Source organism: Dryas octopetala, chromosome 6 (assembly GCF_963921425.1).
Source record: "Dryas octopetala chromosome 6, drDryOcto1.1, whole genome shotgun sequence".
Taxonomy (NCBI): domain Eukaryota; kingdom Viridiplantae; phylum Streptophyta; class Magnoliopsida; order Rosales; family Rosaceae; genus Dryas; species Dryas octopetala.
Genome location: NC_141371.1, coordinates 17,798,628 through 17,810,514, shown reverse-complemented (window position 1 = coordinate 17,810,514; position 11,887 = coordinate 17,798,628). Strand labels below are relative to the sequence as shown.

At 40.4% G+C, this 11,887-nt stretch overlaps 1 pseudogene; it reads right to left on the bottom strand.

The window, feature by feature from the left end:
• Positions 1 to 2,190: 2,190 nt before the first annotated feature.
• On the bottom strand, positions 2,191 to 10,913 carry LOC147282960 (uncharacterized; annotated as a pseudogene).
• Positions 10,914 to 11,887: the final 974 nt, after the last annotated feature.

Here is an 11,887-nt window from a genome sequence, read left to right as displayed (position 1 = left end):
TAGTCGGCTATAAATAGAAGGATGCTATAAAAGCTAGTTGGGCACTGATTATGCCACGGCCCACAGGCACCCACCTGTCCGTGCAATACACGGAAAGAACCGACAACTTACACGGCCTTACGTGTTCCGTGGGCTTCTAACGTATCTATTAAGGGGCTGTTTTTTTTTTTTTTTTTCCCCTATTTTTACAGAAAAAACTACTAATACAACTGAAAATCCCCAAAAAACCTAATGGATATAGCAAATCAATAGGACAAAAATGTCTTTTAATAATTCATGTAGCAATTTGACATGTGGTTTTGCTACCTTAAAAATTTATAGTTAATATTTAGCATAAATTCAATTTAGACACATAACTATATAAGCTATTTCAACGGGGTTCATGAATTTTAAAATATTTCAAATATACACCCGATCTATTATCTAAATTGAAAAATGAATTTATGTCCATTGATTCGTTAAGAGATCAGTTAAATGATAGTTTGGTTTTTGCTGACCGAGATTACTTGGCGACGTGGCGCTATTTCAGCAAACATTTCCCGCCAAATGAGCGACACAGGCCCACAATTTAATAATAATAAAGAGAGAGAGTTTGTGGGCTCGTGTTAGGGGTTAGGTGGACCCGTGTCGCTCATTTCCCACCAAATGAGCGACACAGGTCCACCTAACCCCTGACACGGGTCCACAAACTCATCATCTCTTTCTCGCTCGTTGAACACAAGTGAGGGATTTATATTCAAATTTGGGGGAAAACGTAATGTTTTTGGGAGACTAAATGGTCATGAGAGCGTTCGACGAGCGGGAAAGAGGTGATGGGTGTGTAGGCCCGTGTCAAGTGGACATATGTTGCTCGTTTGGCAGGAAATATATGCTGAGTTGGTGTCACGTCGCCAACTAATCCCCGTTAGCAAAAGCCAAGCTGACATTTAACTGATCTCTCAATAAATTGATGAACAAAATTTCATTTTTCAATTTACATAATAAATCAGGTGTATATTTGAAATATTTGAAAGTTCGTGGACCCCGTTGAAATAGCATATATAGTTATGTGTCTAAATTGAATTTATGCCTTAATATTTATTAACCTTCTATTTTTACTTAATTCATAACCTCCTATCATTACTGTAGTTGTTGATTAATAACCCCATTTTTCAGTTAAATTTTTGCCTAAACCCCACTATTTAAACAACATGTAAATAATTATAAACCCTGAGAGAAAACATCTCTTCGTAACCTCCCCCCCCCCCCCCCCCCCCCAAAAAAAATCTACATCTCCCATAACCCTCAATCTTACACTTAATATTTTCCTAAACACCCTAGTTAACTAATACCAGCCAAGTTTGACTCCCCATCTTTAAATTTTTTAGTTTTACCCCTTTTATTTATTTTTAATTTCCATAAAATTTTAATTATGTTTTTTCTTTTAATTTCAGTCTCTGTTTTTACCTCATCTTTGACTCCCTATGTTTTTTTAACTTCCCATTTTTGCGTTTTCTCTCTCTCTCTCTCTCTCTCTCTCTCTCTCTCTCTCTCTCTCTCTCTCTCTCTCTCTCTCTCTCTCTCTCTCTTTTCCCGTCCGCGCGTACGCCGCCGTCTGGAAACGGTTGTTGGCCAGACCGGTCCCACCATGCTCGCCTCTCTTCCCGCTTCCTCACCCTACCTTCCACTTTCCACGAAACCCAACAACAACAATAGCAGATCAACCCAGTGTCACGGGATGATTATTTCAGAGTCCTTTACCCATGCGGCCTTAGACTTGGTCGCCTTCTCGAACAAGCTAAGTCAGCCAATCACCTGTCAAAGTAGATCAAACAGCACAAATATGCAAGAACAAGAGATGAACACTCAAGAACACTTAAGATCACAAGAGAGAGATATGGGGAGAATATGTTTGTAATTCCAAGATGGTTTGGCCAAATGAGGCCTCCCCTTTATATACAATTCCTTACTTCTACCTACCCCTATTGGATAGTTAAGATCAAATTGATCTAACGGTCCAGAGTATAATAAGGAAAAATATCCTACCTACCCCCCTACAACGAATCTGGACATATATAAATCCTACCTACCTACCCCCAATCTGGACATTCACATGTCTAGAAGGTTCCAGAATTAAACAAGTACAATGGGTTGGGCCCTACGCAAGTGGACCTCGGACTTGTGATAGCGGCCTGTGACATTCTCCCCCACCTAATCAAGCGACGTCCTCGTCGCTTCTTCGTCCTCGAATATGGTGATGTAGTCCTTGAACTGCCACAAGGACTCCTCACTCTCCCAACTGGCTTCGGACTCAGGCAACCCCTTCCATTTGACAAAGTACTATGTGTATCGCGGGATACCACTACGCCGGACCTCCCGCTTAGCCTAGATACACTCCACCTGTTTGTCAAAGGAAGTGACTACGTTGGGTGGTGCATGCTTCGATTCTTCTCTACCAGGTTCTTCAACATCTGCATGAAATGGTTTCAATGTGCTCACATGAAAAACAGGGTGGATCTTCATCTTGGGAGGGAGTTCCACATGGTATGAAGCTTTGCCCACTCTCTTGAGGATTGGAAAGGGCCCTTCGTATCTCCGCAATAGGCCTTTGTGTAATGATCTTGTGGACTTGTGCTGGCTAGGATTGAGCTTTACAAAGACTTTGTCTCCCACTTGGAACTCCACATGGCGCCGCTTCTTATCTGCCAATTTCTTCATTTTCTTGGATGCTTTCACCAAGTGTGCACGTGCTAAATCATTTTGTATTCGCCACTCCTTAACAGTCTTGAATGCTCCCGGACTACTCCCTGTATAGTCAGTTGCAAGTGTGCTTGAGGTTAATGGTTGTTGCCCAGTGGCCAACTGAAATGGGCTTGCTCCCGTAGACTCAGATTGTTGCAAATTGTATGAGAATTGGGCGATGTCAAGCAGTTTGGTCCAATCCTTTTGATTGGCGCACACATAGTGCCTCAAGTACAACTCCAATAGTGCATTCATCCTTTCTGTCTGCCCATCTGTCTGTGGATGAAAACTAGTGGAGAAGTTCAACTCCGAGCCCAGAAGTTTAAAGAGCTCCATCCAAAATTTTCCTGTGAATCGTGGGTCCCGATCGCTGATGATGCTCTTTGGAACTCCCCAATACTTCACTACGTGCTTAAGAAACAAGCATACCACCTCGTCTGCTTTACAATCTGGTGATGCGTGAATAAAAGTGGCATATTTAGTGAACCTGTCGACCACCACCAAGATAAAACCATACCCATCTGACTTTGGTAGGCATGTAATAAAATCCATAGATATGCTTTCCCAAGGTCGAGAGGGGACCGGGAGTGGCTCTAGTAACCCCCCAGGTTGCTTTTCACTACAACAAAATTGTCAATAGATATCACCAATTTTATATCAGATTTGAAGTTGACTGATATTGTAAAATTTATAATATCAGATAATTTTTTAGCTGATTTCTAAACTCTATTAGAAATCACATGGTTTTTATCAACTGATATATAATATTTTTCTTTTTTCTAAGAATTTATAAAGACGTTAGTTTAAACTGTCAACTGATATGTTAAGTTTTCCTCTCTAATTTTTTTCCCCATCCACCCAAACACCTGATATAAAATTTTTTTACTTTTTCTTATATATTTTTATCATATCACTGTAACATATCAACTGATATCTTAAGATCAATTGACCTAATTTTTGTATTTCCGCATCCTAGGGTTAATTTAAACAACCCAAATCTTTTTTTATGTTCTCTCTCCTCTCACCCGCATATCTCTCTTTCTCTCTATTCTCTCGCTTCTCTCTTTCTCTCTCTCACTCTCTCTCTCTCTCTCTCTCTCTCTCTCTCTCTCTCTCTCTCTCTCTCTCTCTCTCTCTCTCTCTCTCTCTCTTGCGCCGATCGTCTTCCTCAGAAAATTCGTCGTCGTCGTCGTCCGAAGGCCAACGACGACGGGAGTACCACCACTCGATCGTCTTCTTCTACTCTCCCTCCTCGTGTCTCTCTCCATCCCAAACAACCGCTGATCATGGCAAATCGAAGCCACAGGGCCGATGGCCACTCCTGCGGCAGTCCATCGATCCCGGCGAAGTTGAGATGCCAGGCCTTGTGGGTTTTGAAGCTGTCGTCGTTCTGAACATGTTGGTGGCCTCCGATTGTTCATCGGACCACTGTACAAGGCGAATCGACGTTAAGAAGCCAGCGGCGGCTTCGACGCGATTTCAACGGTTCTGGCGGCCAATTCCATTGAGTCAGGTATCGATTTCAATCTTCTCTTCATCCTCTACATGTTTGTTGGCTCTGTTTTGCTAAATTGTTAATAGAATCGAAAAGCCCAATTTGGAATCCACGGCCACTAAGGGCTCCGCCGTGAGTGGTGGCCGGGTTGAGCTTCTTTGACTCGTTTCTGACCCATTTCGATTTAATTGGATGCTTTTGAGTTGAAATTGGTAGAATTGCTCTGTCAAGGTTTGAGGAAATACGCAAATCATATGGTGATAATTATAGCGCAAAAATACTCACATTTGTTAGACGTTTACATGTATAGTCAAGCATACTCACATTTGTTAGACATGCACACTTTGGTTTGCATGATTTGCATTTCATTTTTAATCATAGTGGAAAATCATTGTGGTATCCAATCAATTTTGACTGCCTAGTGCATATTTATATAAAATAGGAATGTAAAGTCAAGGATATTCTCCCTCAATTCTTTTTTCTCTGTCTTTCATTATAATTTAGACACTTCTGTTGCATGGTTACTTGGTCCATCTGCATATTCATTATTTTTCCTCGCATTTATTATATATCACTCCAAATATCCATTATTATTTATCAATTTATGTGTGTGTCTCGAGGGCTGCATCAAACGGCAAGTTTAATTGGCAAGGAGAAGGTGGAAATTAATAAAGCCATCGGTAATTGGTTGATTTGCAGATTATATTCTTTTAATAATTGGTTGATTAGGTGTTCTATATGTGTTTTGAGTTGATTTGCAGATTAAAATCTGCAACGATTATGAAGATGGCTTGTTCGTGGTCTAGTAAGTCATAGTATTTTCTTACTTATATGTGTACACATGGGATGTAAAATTAATTTCTTTTCTGGGTTGTGGTTGTGATAATGGGAATTGGTTGTTGATCTCTTTCCTGATTTGAATTGGATTTTTATTTGAGGTGAGAGAATTAGTTCTATTGAATTCTGCCATTTGGCTTTGTTTTGTTTGGTTTTTATTCTTATGCAAGAATTGTGAAGTTGGTTTGTAGCTTCTGTTGGTGTATGGGTTGGGTTGTCTTGATTGTTGTTTTGCAGGTCAGGCTGACTGAATTAAGAGTCCAACCGCCTTTGTGCGAAGACACACCTAATGTTGTCCATGAATTAAAAATAGCAAGTAACATTCTTGACCCAAATCTATTGCTTCTAATTTTTCTATTATGCAGTCCCTTAGACTTTATGTTACACCATATTAAATATGCTTTTATAGTTCATTGTGTAACCTAATTATATTTTACCAATAGTGTGTGCTAGTTTCAAGATTACTTATTCCATATTTGCGTTTCTACTTATATGCTTGCCTCTACTGAGACATACTAAGATACTGAAGTTATGTGATGGAAGAATTTACTTCCCTCTACTTGTTTTTTTTTAATTTTCTATTTCTATTTGAGACTGATCTAGGTTATATAAGCATCAAAAGGGTTTTTTGGTCATTTTAATTAAAGGCACACAAGGGTTTTAAGTAACTATATGTGGAAGTTGTTTACCTTTCCTTCGTATTGTGAGAGTTTTGAGTTACTGGGCTAATAATTTGGCATTGTAGCTTCTCACTACCATAAATACTTTTAATTTCCAGTTGCTTGTTGTTGTTTTGAGTTAAATCTTGGCCTTTGGGCTGTATCTAAGTAGCTTATCAAGAAATTTGGGACTTAATTGGTTTTGAGTCATTTTTTTATGAGTGCTATGCCTTTACACAAGTTCTGATGGTAATAGAAAATGTTTAAGTATTAATCTTTGAGAAGATTACGTGAGAGTTTTGTATGACTAGTAAAGATAATAGTATAAACTACCTTCCTATTAAACTGAAAACATGAAGAAAGAAATGAGTTACTTAGGTGTCCTACTATAGTACTTTAATACTTGTTTCCTCACCTCATTCTGCTTTTTTTTTTTTTTTACTTTTGAGTTTCATGGTAAATTGTATAAAAAAAATAACATAATTTTTGTTCATTTATTTCTTATCTAGTTATTACTGAATATGAAGCCATTTCTAAATGTACCTGCCATTCCATTTGGTCTTGCTTGTCTATGATTTTATAATGTTTATAAATGGCTTAGTAACTTTGCTAAAGCTTCAAGAATTGGGTATGTCAAAGTTGTAGATGAGTATCATAGTTCATATATTTTCTTGGTTGTGTTGTAAACAACTCTTGATATTTTTAACCTTGTCAAAACCTTAATATATATATATATATATTCATCACTATCAACTTTTTTATTTTTTATGTACAACATTGGATATAGATTCTTTCATTGTGTGTATTGTTGCGATTTTGTTTTAAATCTTGGACCGTTTGTTCAGTATATTAGCCAATAATATTAAAGACCATTGCATTATGCTTTTGTAGGTCCAGTGTTGATGAGAAGAGCTTATGTATATTTAGTCTCAATCAACACAACTTTAAGATGTGAATGATTCTACTCCACTAGCTAGATGAAGTTGTCAGCTTTTGTATCTTCAAATTAGTACCATCAGTCATACCTTAGTAATTCTTTATGTATTTCCTTAACTATAGAATTACTTGTTGGATATTATATTATAATCCCTTTTTGGGTACTTTGAATGTTATTGGTGCTTAAAATATGAAATATATGGGAATGAAAGATTTTATACTTGCACAAATTTCAGGCCATTTCAAATTACAGGCACAATTGTATATTTAATTCATTGATATCCTTTTTAGGTGAAAAAAAAACTAATATGTATCATACATTTCAAATATTTTTTTAAAACTTGAAATAATAAACAATATCAGTTTTGGTCTAAAAACTGAAATGTTATGTCATTTTGATATCAGATTCTCTCTCAGACATAATATATAAACAATATTTAGATATCAGAGTATGTTCCATACCTGATATATACCTGATATTGATATCGAGATTACATATCAAATTTTATCATATACCTGATATTGATACCAAGATTTTAAATCATATTCTACTTCAAACCTGATATTGATATCATGGTTTTATATCATATTCTACCTCAAATACGATATATATTGATCAGAATTATTGATATTCAAATTTTATAGATATTAGAAATAATATCAAAAATGATATATAAACAATGTTTACATATCAGTTTAAAACTGATATCTAAAATGTGAACATTAGATATCACGACTCGCTATATCAGATGGCTACCCAAATAGATATCAGTCCACGACTAATATCTATCGACATTTTTGTTGTAGTGTTTGCTCCACCTTGTCCTGTTGGCAAATAAGACATGTCCGAACATATACGTCTACATCATCCCTCATTTGTGGCCAATAGTAGGTATCACCCAACAATGCCAGTGTTCTATGGGTGCCTGGATTCCTGCCCATTTGGAGTCATGACACTCCTTCAACAACTCACGTCTCAGTCCGCCCGTTTTGGGATATAAAGCCTACTTCCCGTGGTATACAACAAGTCCTTTTGAAGCCAAAACCGTCTTGTCTTCCCATCTTTGACAAAGGCCACCAAACTCTTGGTTTGAGGATCATGTAGTAATCCCTCATTCACTCGTTCTAGAAGGGAACTTTGGAGTACGGCTAACGAAGCAAACTCAACTTTCCTACTTAGTGCATCTGCCACAAGGTTGGAACTCCCCTGCTTGTATTCCAACTTGTAGTCAAACTCTGCTAGAAAGTCTTGCCACCTTGCCTACTTAGGAGAAAGCTTCTTCTGCGACAAGAAGTAGCTAGTGGCTATATTATCTGTCTTTACCACAAAATGAGAACCAAGCAAGTAGTGCCTCCATACTTGTAAGTAATGGATCACTGCTGTCATCTCCTTCTCTTGGACAGTGTATCTTCTTTCAGCATCGTTAAGCTTGCGGCTCTCAAAAGCTATCGGATGCCCATCCTGCATAAGTACACCACCAATAGCAAAGTCGGAAGCATCAGTGTGTACCTCAAAGACTTTTGTGGGATCGAGGAGTTTCAGAACCAGTTCTTCCATAATGGCTTTCTTTAGTTCCTCAAAAGCATGCTGGCACTCATGGGTCCACGACCATGCCTTGTTTTTCTTCAACAAGTTCGTCAAGGGTGATGCTCTAGCTGAGTAACCTTTAATAAAGCGTCGGTAGTAGTTGACCAACCCAAGGAATGACCGGAGGGTTGTAACCTTGTTTGGTGGCTCCCACTCTTGTATGGCCTTCACCTTACCTACATCCATCATCAGTTCACCCCCTTTGATTCTATGCCCCAAGAAATCCACTTCCTCTAGAGCAAATGAGCACTTCTCATTCTTCACATAAAGTTCATTCTCTCGGAGGACTTGGAACACAATCCGCAAATGTTCCATGTGTTCCTCTAGGGAGTTACTATACACCACAATATCGTCAATGTAAACCACAAATTTATCCAAATAGGGATGAAATACCTTGTTCATTAGTGTGCAGAAAGTGGCAGGAGCGTTGGTGAGTCCAAATGGCATGACTAGAAATTCAAAAGACCCATACCGTGTCACATAGGTGGTTTTGGGCTCGTCACCTGGAGCGATCCTTACTTGGTAATACCCCGAGCGAAGGTGCAGTTTGGTGAAGTATTTTGCTCCTCCTAGCTGGTCAAACAAGTCTGCAATCAAAGGAATGAGATACTTGTTCTTTATGGTCACTTTGTTCAATGCTCGATAGTCAATGCACATCCGCAGAGAGCCATCCTTCTTTTTCTGGAACATGATTGGGGCGCCGTAAGGAGCTTTGGATGGTTGAATATACCCAGCATCTAGTAGTTGCTTCAACTGCTTCTTCAATTCCTCCAATTCTTGAGGAGCCATTCGGTAAGGTGCTCTAGCAGGTGGTTTGGCACCAGGCTCTAACTCAATCGCATGGTCCACCTCTCTCCTAGGTGGTAGCTTGCTTGGTAGGTCTTTGGGCATCACATCTGCATACTTGCTCAATACTTCCTCCACTCCACGAGGCAGGCTTCGCGGAATATCTCAATCACTATCTTCTTTCAAGGTTGCTAGGAAAGTCGTCTCACCCTTCTTCCATGACCTTGTAAATTGCATTGCTGACAAGAATTTTGTCTCGGGCCTGGTATGCCTTTCTACTGGCACAAAGCAAGGTAGTGTCCCATCCTGCACTATACATATAGAATTGTAGTGCGGAATAGGAAAAGCCTTTACCTTGTCCATAAACTCCATCCCGAGCACGATGCCATGGTCATCCATGGGGAACACCGAGAAATCCGTCGATCCACTCCATGCGCCAATTTGTAGCTTCACATCACGAGTTACCCCTACAATTGGATTTGCTGCAGAGTTCACTGCCTTGACACTACCGGCTACCGCCTACTTTGGAAACCTAAAGTCCAAGTTTCTTTGCTTTCGCCACAACCATGAAGTTGTGAGATGCTCCCGTATCCACCAGTGCACGGGTCGCCCTATCTTCCACCATGGCATCGACATACATCACACCCCTAGCTTGGGTTTTGGACTGAGCAAGTTGGGCTTGCACAGCTGCAAATTGTTGAAGAGCACCCGTCTGTTCTTCTTTCTCTTCCTCGGATTCTTCTCCACGAATCATAGCATTCAAAGCCTTTTTCTTTGGGCAGTCACGCATTATATGAGGTCCATCGCAGAAGTAGCATGCTATTGGGCCAGATCTCTCTTTCTTCTTTGGATCACCATGGTTCCACCAAGCGGACTTGTTGGGCTTGAATTTGCTCTTGTCATCAGACTTTTCTCTGGGCTTGTTGTCTACCCCACCTTTGCCACTACCACTACCTTTTGGCCATTTGGACTTGGTTTCACCCTTATCAGCTCTCTTATACTCTATGAGGGACTCAGCTGCAGTGATAGCTGTTGACAAGGTTTGGACATTCCTTCGCTGTAATTCCGTTTGAGCCCAAGGTTGAATCCCATCTATAAAATACACAAGTTTGTCTTCCTCATTCATAGTGGAGATTTCGAAAAGCAGATTGGTGAACTCAGCCACATAGTCTTTGATAGATCATGTCTGCTTCAGCCACCTGAGCTTCTGTTTTGCTTCAAACCTGGCATTCTCAGGGTAGAAATGTAGCTTGATGTCAGCCTTAAACTCAGTTCATATAGTGAGAGTAAATATACCTTGCTCTATTTCCATACTCCTTCTACGCCACCACATGAGTGCATTGTTGGTGAGGAACAAGGTTGTCATTGAGATCTTTGATTCATCTTCATCCATCCTCAAATACTTGAAGTACCTCTCCATGTTCCATAAGAAGATATCTAGCTCCTTAGCTTCCCTCTTCCCATTGAAGGAAGTGGGATTGAAAGCATCCATCTTCGGCTCCCTGGGCCCATGTGAACTGTTGAGCACTGCCTTCTTACATAAGGCCCAATCTCCCTTTATGTCGTCCATCTCCTCACGAACTATGGTGAGCTCAGCAAGGTACTAGTCAAGCTGCTCCTTGACTTCCAGCCGGATTGTGTCTACGAGAGAGGTGAGTGCTCCTTGGAACTCTCCCTTAAGATCTTTCGCCATTGCCTTAAGGGTCTCCATCTCAGGAACATCTTTCTCAAGCCGAATCTCAAAATCGGCCATGGCCTTCTCCATCCTTGAAAGTCGTCCCTCCATAGCACCGACCACATCCTTTGACTTGCCCTTCTTGGACTTTTCACCACCCTGCTCCATGGTGATGTTCGTCATGTCCACCACACTGCTCACCAACTGATCTGCCATCTCAATCCTGCTCTGATACCAACTGTCACGGGATGACTATTTCAGAGTCTTCTACCCATGCAGCCTTAGACTTGGTCGCCTCCTCGAACAAACTAAGTCAGCCAATCACCTGCCAAAGTAGATCAAAGATCACAAATATGCAAGAACAAGAGATGAACACTCAAGAACACTTAAGAACACAAGAGAGAGATATGGGGAGAATATGTTTGTATTTCCAAGATGGTTTGGCCAAATGAGGCCTCCTCTTTATATACAATTCCTTACTTCTACCTACCCCTATTGGACGGTTAAGATCGGATTGATCTAACGGTCCAGAGTATAATAAGACTAAATATCCTACCTACCCCCTACAACGAATCTGGAAATATACAAATCCTACCTACCCCCATACAACGAATCTGGACATTCACACGTCTAGAAGGTTCCAGAATTAAACAAGTACAATGGGTTAGGCCCTACACAAGTGGGCCTCGGACTTGTGATAGCGGCCCGTGACACCAGGCAGACTCAAGCTCCTCGATCGGAGATCTCCATTTTCTAGCAGCATCGCGGTCTAACTCTGGCACCAATAGCTTCCTCTCCTTGCAATGAACATGGTGGTACCCACTGATCATCCAACCGACCCTTGACGGTGATGGAACGACACCATACAACAGCGAAGCCTCCGTCGACGATCTCTCTTTTTTGGCAGCGTCGCAACCTAGCTCTGGCACCAACGGCTTCGTCTCTCCATGTCATTTCCTCACTTCGACGATCACTAGGCACGACTTTTGCGAAGCTACAAAGCTGCGGCTTCTCCACCCATTATCTGGCAACTCTGACGGCCGTTGGCCTTGACACAAGTATGGAATCGAATCTCCTTTGCTAACATTGCTATTGGTTGTGTTTAATTGAATTGGTTTTTGAAGAAATTGAAATCCCTAATTTTGAACCCATGGGCATTGCAGACAATTGAAAGGGTTTCCAAGCTCCAA